The following is a 20,698-nucleotide window of genomic DNA, read 5'->3' on the forward strand; positions in this document are numbered from 1 at the left end:
GCTATGTGCACACTACCCGCTACACATTTTGGCTATGTGCACACTACCGGCTGCAGTGTTTGGGTATGTGCACACTACCGGCTGCAGTGTTTGGGTATGTGCACACTACCGGCTACAGTGTTTGGCTATGTGCACACTACCGGCTACAGTGTTTGGCTATGTGCACACTACCGGCTACAGTGTTTGGCTATGTGCACACTACCTGCTGCAGGGTTTGGCTATGTGCACACTACCGGCTACAGTGTTTGGCTATGTGCACACTACCGGCTACAGTGTTTGGCTATGTGCACACTACCGGCTACAGTGTTTGGCTATGTGCACACTACCGGCTACAGTGTTTGGCTATGTGCACACTACCGGCTACAGTGTTTGGCTATGTGCACACTACCGGCTACAGTGTTTGGCTATGTGCACACTACCGGCTACAGTGTTTGGCTATGTGCACACTACCGGCTACAGTGTTTGGGTATGTGCACACTACCGGCTACAGTGTTTGGGTATGTGCACACTACCGGCTACAGTGTTTGGCTATGTGCACACTACCGGCTACAGTGTTTGGGTATGTGCACACTACCGGCTTCAGTGTTTGGGTATGTGCACACTACCGGCTGCAGTGTTTGGGTATGTGCACACTACTGAATTTGCACGGAAATCTGTGTGGTGGAGTTTTGAAGTTTTGCCTGCTTGAACTTTCCGCTTAGATTCCATAGTGTGCACATACCCCTTCAGTCCAGGTAAAGTCACCTCAGAGAGCAGACTGGCGAGTAGACAGGGTTGGCTGGAAGTCATACATGGATCCAGTTCTGCTTTCCCACCGCCCTTTGCATCCGCTTCGGCTTTTATGCATTGTTTTGTTGTGTTTTTTTTTTTTTAATTGACGTTTTCAGCGACTGATCTTTAGCAGATCCACATTTGTAAACCTACCTTACCATAACATACCCTAGAGCTGTTAGACGCCCCTGACGCTGGGTAAACAGACGCAGATCTGGTTTATTGTCCTGTTTGTTGAGCCTCTTCTGTGGCTCGGTAATCGTGGGGCTCTTTTAATCAGCTGTCACCTTCACATCTCCTATTGTACAGGGAGCAGTGCAGTTGACAGCCCATGATCTTTAAAGGGGAACGCCAGGGAGGAGCAAAAAAAAAAAAAAAAAAAAAAACACTTTTAAATCAGCTGATTTTAGAAAGTTGTTTAGATTTGTAAGGGTCCATTTACACAAAGATTATCTGCCAAAGATTTGAAGCCAAAGCCAGGAACAAATTATAAACAGTGATCAGGTCATAAAGGAAAGCCTGAGATTTCTCCTTTTCAAATACATTCCTGGCTTTGGCTTCAAAACTTTTGCAGATAATCTCTGTGTTAAAGGACCCTTTAACTTCTATTCAAAAAAAAAATCTCCAGTATGTAATATTATATAATAAAAAATATATATATATTTTTTTTTTAAGTGTAGTAGTAAATTACAAATCTATATAACTTTCTGAAACCAGAGGGGGAAACCTTTTCAAATCAACTGGACTTCCCCATAAGGCATGTCAGAATTGAGTGATCAGCTGGCAAACTAGAGTTTTCTTGTTGATCAGCTGATCGCTGGCTCTATTAGGGTACGTTCCCATTATGGAACATGTGCTGAAATTTCAAGCAGAGGCCGCTCGGCGGAATTGTCAATTCTTTGGGCGGTTGTCGGACTCAGCTTCATGATATCATTGAGTCTATGGGACAGGCAGAAATTCAGGGGGAGTCCGCCGTGCAGCCTTTGCTAGATATTTCGGCTTGTGTTCCATAGTGGAAACATATCCTGTATCTGCCTATAATGGGGCCCTTAGGGTATGTTCACACGTACAGTGTATGGTGCAGATTTTATCATTGACTTGTATAGTAAGTGTGAACATACCCTCAGGCTGGATTCACACTGCATTAAGGGGTTCGGCACCAAAACAAATCCATGTATATAAAATCCCTTAATAAATCCTTTAGGTGCCAGTTCACACTGAGCAGTCTCTAAATGGAAGGGCACGTGCCCTGTCAATTCAGACACTGAGCGCGGCAGAGCGCTCCACCGCCAAATTCTGCTTTTTCTGCTCAGTGTGAACTGACCCTTACTGACAAGAAGCAGCGGTCTAACCATTGGTTTCTATGATGGCAGGATGATTATTATTAGTATTAGTATTATTAGTAGTATTATTATTATTAGCAGCCCAGGGTCTGTGTATACCGTGGCAGAGTACGGCCCTTTGACACATCATCTAGATTTCAGGCAATCCGGTTGCCCTCATCCTGCCCGCCGTCATCACTGCCGGTAATAAGACGTTATACGGCACACCATGGCAGTAACGCAGAGCAGCTGTAGAGCCGGACTCCCCTGTGGACGCCCTCCCCGGGTTTTCGGGGCTTTCATTGACATCACTAATTGAACACAGACAGATGTGGAACAGCAGGAAATGCCTGGAGTCCCTCGCTCTGCTCCAAAACACTTGGCTACTTTCTAGAAAGAAGGAAAAAAAAGTTTAGTTTTAGTGGAAGTTTCTTAGTGCTGGGATTCCAGGAAGCTTATAACTCTGCTCATCCTGATCTTCCTGGTTCTTAAGTGCAGACTGACATTAAAGGGGTACTGCTCGAGAAACAGAAAAAAAAAACTTTTTAAATCAACTGGTGACAGAAAGTTATAAAGATTTGTTATTTACTTCCATTTTAAACTCTTCAGTCCTCCAGTACTTACCAGCTGCTGTATGTCCTGCAGGAAGTGGTGTATTCTCTCCAGTCTGACAGTGCTCTCTGCTGCCACCTCTGTCCATGTCAGGAACTGTCCAGAGCAGCAGCAAATCCCCGTAGAAAACCTCTCCTGCTCTGGACAGTTCCTGACATGGACAGAGGTGGCAGCAGAGAGCACTGTCAGACTGGAGAGAATATACCACTTCCTGCAGGACATACAGCAGCTGATAAGCACTGGAAGACTGGAGATTTTTAAATAGAAGTAAATTACAAATCTGTATAACTTAATGAAACCAGTTGATATGAAAAAAAAAAATAATAATAATTTCGCCGGAGTTCCCCTTTAAAGCCGACCAGATCCTATCCAGCTAGCTACCTAGTAAGGGGAGAGACCAGTAACATAACTGCTTACTGTGTGTGTGTGTGTGTATGTGTGTGTGTGTGTGTGTGTGTGTGTGTATATGTGTATGTGTGTATATATATATATATATATATATATATATATATATATATATATATATATATATATATATATATATAATGAGAGATAGAGATTTTTTTTTATATATATATATTATGTAACCTGCGGCCCTCCAGCTGTTGCAAAACTACAATTCCCATCATGCCCTCTCAGCCTTCTGTTGTCCAGTTATGATGGGAATTGTAGTTTTGCATAGATGAAGGGCTTCTGTTCCCCTTCTGCTCCTTAGAGGGTTATATTGCAGAGTCTAGTATGTCCCATGCTCTTCTAATAACCTCCCCCCTGCTATATCTCTGTGCACAGCATGGCTGGAGCACCGCACAGCAGCTCTGAGTTTGTTTTTCGGCTCCTCTCATGGGGATAACATTGATATTTCTGGTTATACATATGACTTTTTGTTATAAACGTAAACCCCTCTGCGTCATCATGACGTAGCTGCAAAGAGTTAACCCACTCTGCTCACCTTGTACACGCGCTGTGCGACTCCGATGTTTCCCAGCCGCACTTCATCCTTTCTTCCCTGAGCGCTCCGTCCCAGGCAGGAAAACCTTTGACGTTAGCAAAACGTTAGAAACTTCCCGACTGCTGATAGGAGGAAAATCCCAGGGAGAGAGGCTCTCTGAGCACGCCCGCTCCAGTCCTGTTCTCAGGGAGAGAGGTTCCCCGAGCACGCCCGCTCCAGTCCTGCTCCCAGGGAGAGAGGTTCCCTGAGCACGCCCGCTCCAGTCCTGCTCCCAGGGAGAGAGGTTCCCCGAGCACGCCCGCTCCAGTCCTGCTCCCAGGGAGAGAGGTTCCCCGAGCACGCCCGCTCCAGTCCTGCTCCCAGGGAGAGAGGTTCCCCGAGCACGCCCGCTCCAGTCCTGCTCCCAGGGAGAGAGGTTCCCCGAGCACGCCCGCTCCAGTCCTGCTCCCAGGGAGAGAGGTTCCCCGAGCACGCCCGCTCCAGCGCTGCCACATCTGCTGCTGCCTCCATGTGAGTCGGCTGTCTCTGTGTATACTCTCTGCTGCCTCCAAGTGAGTCCACTGTCCCTGTATATACTATCTGCTGCCTCCATGTGAGTCCGCTGTCCCTGTATATACTATCTGCTGCCTCCATGTGAGTCCGCTGTCCCTGTATATACTATCTGCTGCCTCCATGTGAGTCCGCTGTCCCTGTATATACTATCTGCTGTATCTATGTGAGTCCGCTGTCCCTGTATATACTATCTGCTGCCTTCATAGTGCGGGGTGTGTTGTTATATATGTACAGTCTGCTGCTCTTTTATTATTGGTAATACTGTAGTATTGTTTTAGTATTGCATTATTCTTGGTTTGTATGTTGTTGTATGGTGGTTTGTTATGTTGTGGTGGTATGTTTAGGAGTATGGTGGTAGTTGATGATTTGGTACATTACGTGGTTAGTTGATTGTTGTGAGTGGTTGTTGCTGTTAGTGTTGTGGCTTTATGTTTAGGAGTATGGAGGTAGTTTGGTGGGTGTTGTAGTATTGTGTTAAGAGTATAGTGGTTGTTGCATTTCTATTACAATTGTTGGTATACAGCTTCCTATAACAGTATATTGCTGACAAGTCTGCTATAAAGCAAAGGTGTTACCTCTCAGCCCCAGCATCTCCGCTCTATAGTTACTAAGGATGATGAGAGTTGTAGTTTTGCACCAGCTAGAAGAGCCGCAGGCCTGTGGTGCCTTACGAAGGGGGCAGTGGTTATTACTATTAGTTATCACATCCCATGTGTAAGATCTGGATGAATTGTCATCGCTGGGAAGATACTTTATGCATGTGAGCGGTCACTGACCATCACCAGCTGCCAGGACACATCCCATCATGTACATCTACTAAATATACTGTGCTGTATGTCTGTGTGTATGTAATATATACAGTGATATATACAAGGTTTCCATCATGTCCTCCCTTTCCCTTCTTCCCCCTGTAACATATATAAAGGTTTCCATCATGTCCTCCCTTTCCCTTCTTCCCCCCTGTAATATATATAAAGGTTTCCATCATGTCCTCCCTTTCCCTTCTTCCTCCAGTAACATATATAAAGGTTTCCATCATGTCCTCCTTTCCCTTCTTCCTCCTGTAACATATATAAAGGTTTCCATCATGTCTTCCCTTTCCCTTCTTCCCCCCTGTAACATGTATAAAGGTTTCCATCATGTCCCTCCTTTCCCTTCCTCCTCCTGTAACATATATAAAGGTTTCCATCATGTCCTCCCTTTCCCTTCTTCCCCCCCTGTAATATATATAAAGGTTTCCATCATGTCCTCCCTTTCCCTTCTTCCTCCTGTAACATATATAAAGGTTTCCATCATGTCCTCCCTTTCCCTTCTTCCTCCTGTAACATATATAAAGGTTTCCATCATGTCCTCCTTTCCCTTCTTCCTCCTGTAACATATATAAAGGTTTCCATCATGTCTTCCCTTTCCCTTCTTCCTCCTGTAACATATATAAAGGTTTTCATCATGTCCTCCTTTCCCTTCTTCCTCCTGTAACATGTATAAAGGTTTCCATCATGTCTTCCCTTTCCCTTCTTCCTCCTGTAACATATATAAAGGTTTCCATCATGTCCTCCTTTCCCTTCTTCCTCCTGTAACATATATAAAGGTTTCCATCATGTCCTCCTTTCCCTTCTTCCTCCTGTAACATATATAAAGGTTTCCATCATGTCCTCCTTTCCCTTCTTCCTCCTGTAACATATATAAAGGTTTCCATCATGTCTTCCCTTTCCCTTCTTCCTCCTGTAACATATATAAAGGTTTCCATCATGTCCCTCTTTTCCCTTCCTCCTCCTGTAACATATATAAAGGTTTCAATCATGTGCTCCTTACCCTTCTTCCCTCCAGACTATAATGATTCAATTACTTAAGTCCTTCCTTGTATGCTTTATGCCTCACACTTTCTACCGTTTTTGTAGCCGTCTTTTGACCCGTTCTCGTGTGTGTATATACACATATATACATACATACATTCACGCGATTCACCTGTCCTCCTCCTCTCTCCAGGTAGAAATGGCTGATAACTGAGAACAATACCTTATATTCAGATATTCCTGGGATCTTGTCCCTTAACTATTTAGGTCAGACTGGGCCCGGGGAGGGGAGAGAGATCATCGAACAGACATCTTGTCTCCGCAGCTAACATTGTGGCAGGTATAAAGCATTGGATCGTATCTTCAGGATATACTTCATACTCTCCCACCTACCCCCCTTCCCCAGCCTCAAATGGCTGATAACAGAAAACAATAGAATGAATTCCAGGTTAGTGGAGGGGGCTGTATGGTAACCATTATGTCAGTCCTGGAGCTGGCGGCGGCTAGTCATTGCTTTCTGGGTCATAGTGGATGTGAGCGGCTGATGGGTCCTGATAGGTATCGGTCCTGTTACCATCAGGGTCTGGTGTCCATTCTGGGTCTGACCTAAATGGCATCAGCACAAAGCGCCATCTGATCCGTTACAGTCACTGTTCTTTGTGTGTTCTTCTTCAGGTGTCCCGGTATCTTGCCTATCCCCGGCTTGCTTTCCCTATGTGGCCCCTCTTGGTGGCAGCCGTGCACCAGTCTGTCTAGTCTCCCAACTAGCCAGGTAAAAGGGTTTTCTCCTGAAGAGACAGTCCCGGTCCCTGATCTCTTATTAGGTCATATACACAATAGCCCCATAGAGAATGAATGGAGCAGAGGTCGGCCATGCTCACAGCTGCTCCATTCACATTGTGCTGGTTCCCAGCAGTAGACCTCCCACTGATCAGCTCAGGATTTAATGAACCAGGAGGCTCAGGATGAACAGATTTGTTTGGAGTATTGCAGTGTATGCGATCGTGGGGGTCACAGGAGTAAATAGAAGTATCATTACCAGCAGTGCTGCAGTGGGGGATGGGGACAGTAGAAGAACTTTCCTCAGATGTTTGTTCAGCGCTGGCCGTCAAGATTGCTGTGTTCTTGCCAGGGATGCACAGACCCTGCCAGCTGTAACGCAGTGTTACGGACTCTCTGTGACACCGCCAAGGTCCGGGAAATGGAGCAAACGCTGAGATAGATATAGATATGTATATATATGTGTATGTATGTGTGTGTGTGTGTGTGTGTGTGTGTGTGTGTGTGTATATATATATATATGCAAAAAAGGGGTCCGTGGAGCCTCAGTTACGAGTCTCAAAGCACGGGAATAGCCAGATATCCCTCTCTCCAGAGAATGAAGCCCATTGCCAAGGGGTGCCTCCTAGTGGGGAGAGCACCAAACCCCCCTGATACGTAGTCCCTCAGGTCCTCACTCTGTAGCGAGCTTTGGGACCTAAATAGGGAAACACCAGGGTGGCCCCTGTGAGTCAAAATCTAACTCTGTGGCAAGTATAACGACATAAGACAAGGGTTACCAAGGCTAGGCATCCATCCACAGACTGCAGTTTCGGGGTATTTGCCCCTCATCAGTGTGGAGCAGGATTCTGGCTACTGGGGCAATGATAAATAGACCAACAAAACACAACAATCACTGAACTCAGGGAGAACAGTGAAAAATTCCAATGGAGTACTCATTTACGAGTCTCCATTGATTGTCCCATACAAAATTTGAATATGCAAAAAAGGGGTCCGTGGAGCCTCAGTTACGAGTCTCAAAGCACGGGAATAGCCAGATATCCCTCTCTCCAGAGAATGAAGCCCATTGCCAAGGGGTGCCTCCTAGTGGGGAGAGCACCAAACCACCCTGATACGTGGGTGGTTTGGTGCTCTCCCCACTAGGAGGCACCCCTTGGCAATGGGCTTCATTCTCTGGAGAGAGGGATATCTGGCTATTCCCGTGCTTTGAGACTCGTAACTGAGGCTCCACGGACCCCTTTTTTGCATATTCAAATTTTGTATGGGACAATCAATGGAGACTCGTAAATGAGTACTCCATTGGAATTTTTCACTGTTCTCCCTGAGTTCAGTGATTGTTGTGTATATATAATGTATGTGTGTGTGTATATGTATGTGTGTAATATCTTCATATTACACTGCTGCTCATATACAGTCATCAGCACCCAGGAAGAGAACAGCACAGATCTCCCCCCACACAATGGACTCTTCCAGCTAAGAAACAAATTGCCAAATAGTGACCGACAACTTTTCCCTGACCACCCTTATGTACTAGGGCCAGTGTCCTAATACTGATATATTCCCCGACCACCCTTATCTAATAGGGCCAGTGTCCTATTACTGATATATTCCCTGACCATCCTTATCTAATAGGGCCAGTGTCCTATTACTGATATATTCCCCGACCACCCTTATGTAATAGGGCCAGTGTCCTAATACTGATATATTCCCCGACCACCCTTATGTAATAGGGCCAGTGTCCTATTGCTGATATATTCCCCGACCACCCTTATGTAATAGGGCCAGTGTCCTAATACTGATATATTCCCCGACCACCCTTATGTAATAGGGCCAGTGTCCTATTACTGATATATTCCCCGACCACCCTTATCTAATGGGGCCAGTGTCCTATTACTGATATATTCCCCGACCCCCCTTATGTAATAGGGCCAGTGTCCTATTACTGATATATTCCCCGACCACCCTTATGTAATAGGGCCAGTGTCCTATTACTGATATATTCCCCGACCCCCCTTATGTAATAGGGCCAGTGTCCTATTACTGATATATTCCCTGACCACCCTTATCTAATAGGGCCAGTGTCCTATTACTGATATATTCCCCGACCACCCTTATGTAATAGGGCCAGTGTCCTATTACTGATATATTCCCCGACCACCCTTATGTAATAGGGCCAGTGTTCTATTAGAATGTTGCTCATAATATATATTCATGAGCAAAACTTGTAAAATTCATATTAAGTCAATTCTTCATTTTTTAAAGATTTTTTTAAAGCTGGAGTCTGAGTCGGTACACTTTTTTTTGTAGTTGTGCAGCCCCTTGCTCTCCAGGCATGATGGGATTTGTAGTTGGGCAGCCCCTTGCTCTCCAGGCATGATGGGATTTGTAGTTGTGCAGCCCCTTGCTCTCCAGGCATGATGGGATTTGTAGTTGTGCAGCCCCTGGCTCTCCAGGCATGATGGGATTTGTAGTTGTGCAGCCCCTGGCTCTTCAGGCATGATGGGATTTGTAGTTGGGCAGCCCCTGGCTCTCCAGGCATGATGGGATTTGTAGTTGTGCAGCAGCCGGAGGCCCCCCCCCCCCAATCCCTTCGACCCTCTGTTGTGTGGTCCGGTCTCGGCTCGCTCAGCCCTCTCCAGCTGTACACATAACACAGGAGTTTGGCGTTGGTCAACAATGGCGCACACACACAGCGACCTCCTCCTCCTTTTCTCCCTCCAGAGCTGGAATCTCATAGTGGAAAGAACGACAACAACAATAGCCGCCACTCTATTTGTTTCCATATGGCCAGATCCAGAAATGTGCGTAACCTGGTAGAGCTCCTCATCCTCCGGAACTGCGGAGCCCCCCCTGTCCTCGTGTGACCTTGCCTGGGCCGCTCACGTGCGCTGGAAATCCAGGAAAGTGTCTGCCGAGGGGGAAAGACGGAGGCTTTATAGGGTCACTCCCAGGATTACCAATTCTCAGCTCAGACATATAGAAATCTATACAAAGTGATGTCATCCGATGAGTCCCTATCCCAGGATCCATCATGCCCGATTTTTCCTACTCATTGTCAGGTTTTGTGTGGTATTACAACTCTGCTCCATTCCCTTCAGTGAAGCTGCAGTACCATGTATAAACTGAGGACAAGAGTGGCGCTGTTTCTGGGAGAAAGTGGCAATGTTCTTTTTCCCAACCCAACTAGGAGTTATACTTGTACGACTCATCAGGTTGATGTTTTGCAAAAACAATCATCTAGCAAACTTGTCTCCTCCTCCTGATTTTCGGACACAGACAGAGGTGGCAGCAAAGAGCACTGTGTCAGACTGGAGAGAATACACCTCTTCCTGTAGGGCATACAGCAGCTCATAAGTTCTGGAGAGACAGGAGATTTTTAAAGAGAAGTAAATTACAAATCTGTATAACTTTCTGAAACCAGTTGACATGGTGGGGGGGGGGGGGGTATGGACGGGGGGCCATGGCGGGGGGGGGGGGGGATATGGACGGGGGGCCATGGCGGGGGGAGGGGGATATGGACGGGGGGCCATGGCGAGGGGGGGGGATATGGACGAGGAGCCATGGCGGGGGGATCCCCCTGTACCCTGGCATGATGCCGGAAGCCCCTTCTTTGGTAACTATCTTGTTGACTCTCTGCACACACGTGTGGTGTTTACTCCAGATACCTCAATCAGCCCCATTGGGGATAGTGTGCATCTCGGAGCCCGTCCTGTGTACATCTGCTGGTAAATAAGAATTCCCATGCATCTCTATTACTCGTGCCAGTGCCGGTGAGGGAGCTGCTATCTGTCTCTGCAGGGAGATGTAACATCCTACAATATATCTAGTATACAGGGTTACATGTGTATATAGTCAGTGAGATACAGAAGGTTTACCAGACCCCACATGATGCAGAATAACAGTCTCCAGCTCCTGCACAACTACAACTCCCAGCATGCCCTAACAGCCTTGTTTCCTATAGGATAGTGTTCTCCAACCTGGGACTCTGCAGCTGTTCCCTTTGGCTGTCAGGGCATGCTGGAAGTTGTAGTTTTCTCACTGGATGGAGACCCCCATTCTAGAATGAACAGGAACCCCTTCAGCGATGCGTCAGCGTTCGGCATTAACACTGGTACCTCTGTATATCGTGATTTACATGAAGGCATCTCACATCTCTCCTCACTTTCAGCCATTCCTGGATCCTGTGGGAACACGTTCCTCTGCTTTAGTTGCGGACAGTAAAGCCATGGTTTCATGACAAAATTGTACTTTAACCGTAAGCAGTGACCCCCGAGGTCACAAAGGACTAATTTATTGCATTTGTTTTTATAGGGACCATAAAGGGGCACTGCAGAGGGGGAGGGGAACTTCATATCAACTGGTATCAGAAAGTGCCAGAGATTTGCAATTTACTTCTATTTTAAAATCTCCCGTCTCCCAGTACATATCAGCTGCTGTATGCCCTGCAGGAAGTGGTGTATTCTCTCCAGTCTGACAGTGCTCTCTGCTGCCACCTCTGTCCATGTCAGGAACTGTCCAGAGCAGCAGCAAATCCCCATAGAAAACCTCTCCTGCTGTGGACACTTCCTGACATGGACAGAGGTGGCAGCAGAGAACACTGTCAGACTGGAGAGAATACACCACTTCCTGTAGGACATACAGCAGCTGGTAAGTACTAGAAGACTGGAGATTTTTAAATAGAAGGAATTTATAAATCTGTATAATGGTGCGTTTACACAAAGATTTATCTGACAGATTTTGGAAGCCAAAGCCAGGAATGGATTTGAAAAGAGGATAGATCCCAGTCTTTCCTTTATGACCTGATCCCTGTTTATAGTCTGTTCCTGGTTTTGGATCTGTCAGATAAATCTGTCTGTGTAAACGCACCCTAACTTTCTGACTCCAGAATTCTCTTTTTGCCAGAGTTCCCCTTAAGCATTAATTTCCTTATAATGATCCATTCAGATTACATTGTATCCGGCCCAAGCTATCCCCTTGTTCTCCAGGCTTTACCTACCTTGGCTCACAGAGCATTGTTTTGGCTGGTTACACACGGATGCACCATTGTTATCCTTAGTTTGGCTGTTGGTTTTGCCGCTCCATTAGTGGATTGAGGTGAATTGTAGTACCGCACACAACCTAGGGACAGGGGTGGCGTTTTTTTTTTGCTAGAAAGTAGCTGTGTGTGTCCCCCCCCCCCCCCCCCCCCCCAAATCCTTGATAACCCCTTTAAGCTGTAGATACATACAGCTGGAGGGCGGCTTTGAGGTTTGCAGTCACACGCTGTGTCTTCCTAGAACTCCCTGTCCCGGTTGTCTCTGCCTGGCATGACTGGTTGGTTAGCAGCAGCAATGTGGCATGAGAGCTGGCATAGGGTGTTACGGAGCCAGTAGACTGGACCAGATTAGATCTGCACATTCTTGCCCACGCGGCTGGCACCCACCGCACTGTCATTGTAAGCCTGACCGCGGTGCCAGCCCACAGATCCAGCTCACTGGTGCAGTCACTGCACATCAGTCGGCCTTCGCTTTTTTTGGTTTCAATTAATTTTTTTTTTTTTTCTTTTGAGTTTAAATTACACGCTGTACTGCACGGACCGTGAAAACGGCGGATTAACTGCCTAATATAGCACAAGCACCCGCGCCGTCCAAAGAGATGTGATGCTGCCGCCTGTGCCACCACCCACACCAGTCTGTGTGTTCTGTGGGGGAAGGAAGAGCTTCAGGGTCCTCAGCCAATAGTGGGCGCCCCGCTGCTCCCTCTGTGCTGGCAGATGAGCCGTTCAACACCGTAGGACACTCTGACCTGACTAATCATTGACTCTTAAAGGGGTTCTCCGGGAGGGGGGGGGGACTCATATCAACTGGTACCAAAAAGTTATACAAACTTTTAATTTACTTTATAAAAATCTCCAGTCTTGCAGTACTTATCAGCTGCTTTATGTCCTGCAGGAAGTGATGTATTCTTTCCGGTCTGACACAGTGCTCTCTGCTGCCACCTCTGTCCATGTCAGGAACTGTCAAGAGCTGTAGCAAATGTTCTATAATAAAGTATATTTTGGTGTCTTGGATGTCCAGTGGTGGTGCGGATGAGGGAGCAGTTTATAGGAACAGTGCATATAAGGTAAAAACCTGAAATCCCCCTGTAGAAAACCTAGGTCAGTCCCATGTAACCTGTTGTCCGTGTGCTTGGGGCTCCAGTTACAGAGGACATGCCGGGTGGGTGGGCGGGCGGGTGAGCCTATATTTGGCCGGGGCATGGGGGAGCAGTCCTTCTATGTGAGCCAAGACACTCGCACTAGAATAACTGAGGAATCTTCTTCACCTTTACAAGGGACTGAACGTCCTGACCGCTGATCACAATGGCCGTCCTCTGGCTATAGACTGACTGAGGTTTTGCTGTAGTCACTTACAGCTGTTGCAAAGCAACTCCCTTTGTCTTTCAGGGCATGCTGGGAGTTGTGGTTTTGCAAGAACTGGAGTGCCACAAGTAACTGGATCGGGGAAGGGGAACCTGTGCCTTCTCATTATTACAGAATCACAATTCCCATCATGCATGGACAGCCAAAGCATGATGGGCATTGTAGTTCTGCAACAGCAGGAGAATGCTCCGTATTGTTTGCTTGCCTACAGCGCCACCAGTGGCCAAATGTTTTGTTCTTATTAAGGCACAGACAGGCTGGGTCCTCCAGAGCAACGGAGACACTCTGTAATCTTTTAGTATCTGATGGTAAATTGTTAAAGGGCTACTCTAGCAGGGGGGAAAAAAACAAAGAGTTATACAGATTTGTAAATTACTCCTTTTTAAAAATCTCCAGTTTTCCAGTACTTATCAGCTTCTGTTTGTCCTGCAGGAAGTTGTGTATTCTCTCCAGTCTGACACAGTGCTCTCTGCTGCCACCTCTGTCCATGTCAGGAACTGTCCAGAGCAGCAGCAAATCCCCATAGAAACTTCTCCTGTAAAACTTGACATGGCCTTTGGGGGCACTGCAGAGGAATGCAGCAGATTTGTCATGGTCCTTACTGCATTATACTTTATGGCCATCTTCTCCTGGGGGCATACTTCTTGTAAAAGTGGAAAATGTGTTTTGGGCTCAGAAACATTGGTTTCTAAGGGGTTGACCAGGATTAGAAAAACATGGCTGCTTTCTTCCAAAAACAGCACCACCCTGTCCAAACTGCGGCTTAGTCCCCTTGACATTAGTGGGTCAGAGCTGCAGTTCCCCTCCTGGCCTGTGCCCAGTGGTGGCGCTGTTTGGAGGAGTCGGCAGAGTCCATGTCCCACATGACTGATCCTGCCTCCCGCTCTGGACGTTTTGTCCCGGCCGTCTTGTCGTCCTGCATTTTCTTTGATTTAACTTCTGAAACTTGATACTAAGTAGCTGCCACTTTGCATAAATCAAAACAAGGTTACTGCTGCCATGGCGACCGGGAAACTGTTGTCACCGAGGGCTGTGGGCTGATTTCTCTAGTGAAGTCTGTGCGGAGCTGGGTCCGTGCTCCCTGGACGTGTACAGACTCCTCTCCGCTTATGTAATCCTCCTCGCAGGGCTCACCGCTGCTTTCTTTTCTCTTTTTGAGAAGTTTTCTTCTTTCTTCCTTTCATGATGTGTCCGTCTTCTGATACAGAGCGGCGTGCGCTAAACTCTGTGACATGTCCTTGTGTCCTCTTAAAGGGTTTCTCTACTCTGGAGCATCCCAGAAAACAGGGTGCGCTGAGGATGGGCCACTGATGGGACCCCTAGTCACCAGCTGGGGTATGGGGGCAGCCTAACTGCAGGAGAAAATGGTTACCAACCACCCCTCACTAGAATGGGGTTACCAACCACCCCTCACTAGAATGGGGGTCCCACCACCCCTCACTAGAATGGGGGTCCCACCACCCCTCACTAGAATGGGGCTCCCACCACCCCTCACTAGAATGGGGCTCCCACCACCCCTCGCTAGAATGGGGCTCCCACCACCCCTCGCTAGAATGGGGCTCCCACCACCCCTCGCTAGAATGGAGGTCCCACCACCCCTCGCTAGAATGGAGGTCCCACCACCCCTCGCTAGAATGGGGGTCCCACCACCCCTCGCTAGAATGGGGGTCCCACCACCCCTGGCTAGAATGGGGGTCCCACCACCCCTGGCTAGAATGGGGGTCCCACCACCATAACTGGGGTCCTCTTTAAATCCACTGAAACCAGGTAGTTCAAAATTTGTAAGTACTGTAGTATAAAAATTTCCAGTCTTCCAGTACTTATCAGCTGCTGTATGTCCTGCAGAAAGTGATGTATTCTTTCCAGTCTGACGCAGTGCTCTCTGCTGCCACCTCTGTCCGTGACTGGAACCGTCCAGAAGAGCAAATCTCCCATTCCCTGGAGAAAATACACCACTTCCTGCAGGGCATACAGCAGCTGATAAGTACTGGAAGACTGGAGATTTTTGAATAGTAGAAATGACAAATCTGTATAACAGGGATTTGAAAGAAAACCCATTTTTGCCGGAGTATCCCTTTAAACAGGGGACTTGGGACCCCCATTCTAGCAATGATTGTGTGTCCCAGTTGCTGACCCCAACTCATTAAGCATATCCCCTGGGCTGTAGTGTGGTGATGCCAGCCATCTGTAGGGTGTTGTGATGTAGCAGAGCCCAGTGTACAGCGGTTATTCCAGACCCACCTTGCCCATTTCACTTGCAATATCTTACACCTTGGTTGTGTTTGCAGGGTTTCTCTCTTACACCCCCCACCCGTGCGGCCTGTTACTATGGCAGCAGAGGGTTTCTGAATGGCACGATTAGCAGGAGGCAGGCGGTGGCGGTATACAGGGATGTATCAGCCATCCGGGCCCAAAGATGCCTCCAGCAACAAGCCTGCCCCCGACATCCCCAATCTGCTGTGTGCACCCATGGTAGCCCGGGCACCTACTGGGGGGGGTGTCTTTATGTATGGGTGTGTGTGTGTATGTATATATATAATATTATGAGATATAAACATTTATAGAGCCCTGGTTTCCCTACCTGATGCAAAACTACAACTCCCAGCATGCCGTAGCAGCTTCATGGAAAAGATGAGGGTGAAAACGATAGATCACATTCACTTATCCTCTTATCATTCTCCATACCAGAGAGCCAAGCATTGTATGCACCCGCCCTACAGTCACCTCTCCTCATTCTCCCAGGGCTGATACCAGAGAGCAATGCATTGTATGCACCCGCCCTACAGTCACCTCTCCTCATTCTCCCAGGGCTGATACCAGAGAGCAATGCATTGTATGCACCCGCCCTACAGTCACCTCTCCTCATTCTCCCAGGGCTGATACCAGAGAGCAATGCATTGTATGCACCCGCCCTACAGTCACCTCTCCTCATTCTCCCAGGGCTGATACCAGAGAGCAATGCATTGTATGCACCCGCCCTACAGTCACCTCTCCTCATTCTCCCAGGGCTGATACCAGAGAGCATTAGTTTGCATTCACCTGCATGGTAAATAGAGTAGATGGGGTAAGGGAGTAGCATCCCTGTAAATATACGTTAAGTAGTTTCTAGATCTTTCTGGAAGTCCCTGCACCTCTCTAGATCCCGGTGTTATCTGGTTACATGGCAGAGTCCTGTACACCGCTCACCAGCATTCCCAGCACCTCAATCATTCGTATGTCGTTGATCGTTGATTTCGATTGGAACCTAAAATTATTCTTAATCGCTCGCTGTAATTCCATGTTCGTTCGCTCAAGTTCCGCATTTGTTCACTAATCGTTCCGTGTAATTGCACATTGTTCATTGTTTTGCTGGGATCAGATGGAGTAAACGATCATAACTAACGACCATCGTTCTGTGCAACATGGTAAACGGTTTTAGGTTAACGATAAACATTCTCATTTGCCATTGTTTATCGTTAGGATCCATTTACACAGAAAGATTATCTGACAGATTATGTTCCAAAGATTTGAAGCCAAAGCCAGAAACAGAGTAAAACAGAGAACAGGTCATAAAGGAAAGCCTGAGATTTATCCTCTTTTCAAATCCATTCCTGGCTTTGGCTTCAAATCTTTGGAACATAATCTGTCAGAATCTTTCTGTGTAAATGGAACCTTAGTCTTTAATTGTTAAAATCGTTCTGTGTAATAGTACCCTAACACATTCCCTGCTATCATAGATTACCAACACGGTCCCTGCTATAACACAGTCCCTGACTAGCATGGTCCCTGCTGTAACATAGTTCCTGCTATCATAGCTGACTAGCACGGTCCCTGCTATAACATAGTCCCTGCTATCATAGCTGACTAGCACACTCCCTGCTATAACATAGTCCCTGCTATCATAGCTGACGAGCACAGTCCCTGCTATAACATAGTCCCTGCTATCATAGCTGACTAGCACGGTCCCTGCTATAACATAGTCCCTGCTATCATAGCTGACTAGCACACTCCCTGCTATAACATAGTCCCTGCTGTCATAGCTGACTAGCACGGTCCCTGCTATAACATAGTCCCTGCTATTATAGATTACTAACACGGTCCCTGCTATAACATAGTCCCTGCTGTCATAGATTACTAACACGGTCCCTGCTATCGTAGATGACTGAAGTGCACAGATCCCCCTGAGTCATCCATTCCTGCACAGAACCTGGATCCGCATACATCAGCCCTGAGAGGAGGAGGAGGAGGAGGAAGAAAAGCGTATTTGTGCAGGGATTAGTTACTGTAAGAGTCTTAGAAGTGCATTTAGTGTGTGACATGAGGCGCGGAGCGTTGTCAGTATCATGTGCTGGGAGCAGGCAGCTGTGACTGGTTCTGTGCAGAGTCCTGGACACCGCTCACCAGTATTCCCAGCACCTCAGCCTGCCGGGCAGCTTCTCCCAGCCGCATCCAGGTCTGTATGGAGAACTCCTATATACAGTGTATGGGGGGATTGTTACTTTGTATCAGATCCTCTGTATCCCCCTCCCCCTGGTATGGAGAACTCCTATATACAGTGTATGGGGGGATTGTTACTTTGTATCAGATCCTCTGTATCCCCCTCCCCCTGGTATGGAGAACTCCTATATACAGTGTATGGGGGGGGGGGGGGTTGTTACTTTGTATCAGATCCTCTGTATCCCCCTCCCTCGGTCCTGGGTCTGTATGGAGAACTCCTATATACAGTGTCTGGGGGGGGGGGGTTGTTACTTTGTATCAGATCCTCTGTATCCCCCCTCCCCCTGGTTTGGAGAACTCCTATACACAGTGTATGGGTGGGGGTTGTTACTTTGTATCAGATCTTCTGTATCCCCCTCCCTTGGTCCTGGGTCTGTATGGAGAACTCCTATATACAGTGTAGGGGGTGGGGGGGGATTGTTACTTTGTATCAGATCCTTTGTAATCCTCTCCCCCTGATATGGAGAGCTCCTATACACAGTGTATGTGGGCACTGAGAGGGGTTGTTACCTTGTATCTGCTATATACTGGGGTCCTGTATTCTACCTACTGGTCCCAGAGCTGTATGGGTAACTATATACAATGTATTGTTACTTCTGGGGGGACTTGTTACCTTGTATCTGCTATATACCAGGGGTCCTGTTATGTGTCCGCCGGTCCCACCTCTATATACTGAGGGGGGGGGCACCTGTGGTCTGTATGTATGTATGCATGTGGCACTGAGGGGGGGTTGGGGGGGTTCCCCTGTATGTATGTGGCACTGGGGGGGGGGGCTCCTCTGTATGTATGTGCCTCTGGGGGGGTAGGTGGCTCCTCTGTATGTATGTGCCTCTGGGGGGGTAGGTGGCTCCTCTGTATGTATGTGCCACTGGGGGGGGGGGTGGCTCCTCTGTATGTATGTGCCACTGGGGGGGGGGGGTGGCTCCTCTGTATGTATGTGCCACTGGGGGGGGTGGCTCCTTTGTATGTATGTGCCACTGGGGGGGGGGCTCCTCTGTATGTATGTGCCTCTGGGGGGGGGGGGGGGGTAGGTGGCTCCTCTGTATGTATGTGCCACTGGGGGGGTGGTGGCTCCTCTGTATGTATGTGCCACTGAGGGGGGGCTCCTCTGTATGTATGTGGCACTGAGGGGGGGCTCCTCTGTATGTATGTGGCACTGAGGGGGGGGGGCTCCTCTGTGTGTATGTGCCACTGAGGGGGGGGCTCCTCTGTATGTATGTGGCACTGAGGGGGGGGGGCTCCTCTGTGTGTATGTGCCACTGGGGGGGGGGGCTCCTTTGTATGTATGTGCCACAGAGGGGGGGGGGCTCCTCTGTATGTATGTGCCACAGGGGGGGGGGGCTCCTTTGTATGTATGTGCCACTGGGGGGGGGGGCTCCTCTGTATGTATGTGCCACTGAGGGGGGGGGCTCCTCTGTATGTATGTGCCACTGGGGGGGGGGGGCTCCTTTGTATGTATGTGCCACTGGGGGGGGGGGGGGCTCCTCTGTATGTATGTGCCACTGGGGGGGGGGCTCCTCTGTATGTATGTGCCACTGGGGGGGGGCTCCTCTGTATGTATGTGCCACTGGGGGGGGGCTCCTCTGTATGTATGTGCCACTGAGGGGGGGCTCCTCTGTGTGTATGTGCCACTGAGGGGGGGCTCCTCTGTGTGTATGTGCCACTGAGGGGGGGGGGCTCCTCTATGTGTATGTGCCACTGAGGGGGGGGGGCTCCTCTGTGTGTATGTGCCACTGAGGGGGGGGGGGGCTCCTCTGTATGTATGTGTCACTGGGGGGGGCTCCTCTATGTGTATGTGCCACTGAGGGGGGGGGGGGCTCCTCTGTGTGTATGTGCCACTGAGGGGGGCTCCTCTGTATGTATGTGTCACTGGGGGGGGCTCCTCTGTATGTATGTGCCACTGGGGGGGGGCTCCTCTGTGTGTATGTGCCACTGAGGGGGGGGGCTCCTCTATGTATGTGCCACTGGGGGGGGGGCTCCTTTGTATGTATGTGTCACTGGGGGGGTGACTCTTCTGTATGTATGTGGCACTGAGGGGGGGGGCTCCTCTGTATGTATGTGGCACTGAGGGGGGGCGGCTCCTCTGTATGTATGTGTCACTGGGGGGTGACTCCTCTGTATATATGTGGCACTGAGGGGACTTGTTACATTGTACCAGTAATATGATGCCGGATCATCTGCCGGTGCCAGGGCTGTACTGATGGGGGATCGGGGGAGGGCATTGTTTTGTTCTATCTACTACACGATGACGGCGTGGGCACAGCCAGTGTCTGGTCTGTACGGACAACGTCTACATATACGCCCATGTGGCATCAGATGGATTGTTACATTGTATCTAGTACTATATGATAATGTGGTCCCCTGTCACCACCAGCGCTGCCACCAGGTCTGTGTGGGCAGCTTCTGTATGTAATGTATGGGGGGGGGGGGATTATTATTACCGGGGTCTTCTGTTAGTATTGTGGGGGTCGGGCTGTGTTATTCCCGGGCTCTGATACATTATACATGGATAGAGCACCTTATAGTGTATAGTGGAGGCTATATACATGGATGGAGCACTGTATAGTATTGTGGAGGCTATATACATGGATGGAGCACCATATAGTATAGTGGAGGCTATATACATGGATGGAGCACTGTATAGTATTGTGGAGGCTATATACATGGATGGAGCACTGTATAGTATTGTGGAGGCTATATACATGGATGGAGCATATAGTATAGTGGAGGCTATATACATGGATGGAGCACTGTATAGTATTGTGGAGGCTATATACATGGATGGAGCATATAGTATTGTGGAGGCTATATACATGGATGGAGCACTGTATAGTATTGTGGAGGCTATATACATGGATGGAGCACCATATAGTATAGTGGAGGCTATATACATGGATGGAGCACTGTATAGTATTGTGGAGGCTATATACATGAATGGAGCACTGTATAGTATTGTGGAGGCTATATACATGGATGGAGCACTGTATAGTATTGTGGAGGCTATATACATGGATGGAGCATATAGTATTGTGGAGGCTATATA

The 20,698-nt window shown here is 48.3% G+C and overlaps 1 protein-coding gene across 6 annotated transcripts in view; it reads left to right on the plus strand.

Annotated features, from left to right (window-relative positions):
* PTP4A3 (protein tyrosine phosphatase 4A3) overlaps positions 1-20,698 on the plus strand; it is a 68,747-nt gene that overhangs the window by 28,508 nt on the left and 19,541 nt on the right. The window contains exon 1 of one of the 6 annotated variants that reach the window (XM_069957033.1): positions 3,931-4,164. The exons of 4 other annotated variants lie outside the window; for them this stretch is intronic. The gene's annotated coding sequence lies outside the window, so the exon portion shown is untranslated. Of the gene's footprint in view, positions 1-3,930; positions 4,165-17,467; positions 17,612-20,698 lie in introns of those variants that run through there. One more of the 6 variants, XM_069957031.1, reaches the window with a different exon arrangement.

The sequence above is a fragment of the Dendropsophus ebraccatus genome, chromosome 2 (assembly GCF_027789765.1).
Source record: "Dendropsophus ebraccatus isolate aDenEbr1 chromosome 2, aDenEbr1.pat, whole genome shotgun sequence".
Classification (NCBI taxonomy): domain Eukaryota; kingdom Metazoa; phylum Chordata; class Amphibia; order Anura; family Hylidae; genus Dendropsophus; species Dendropsophus ebraccatus.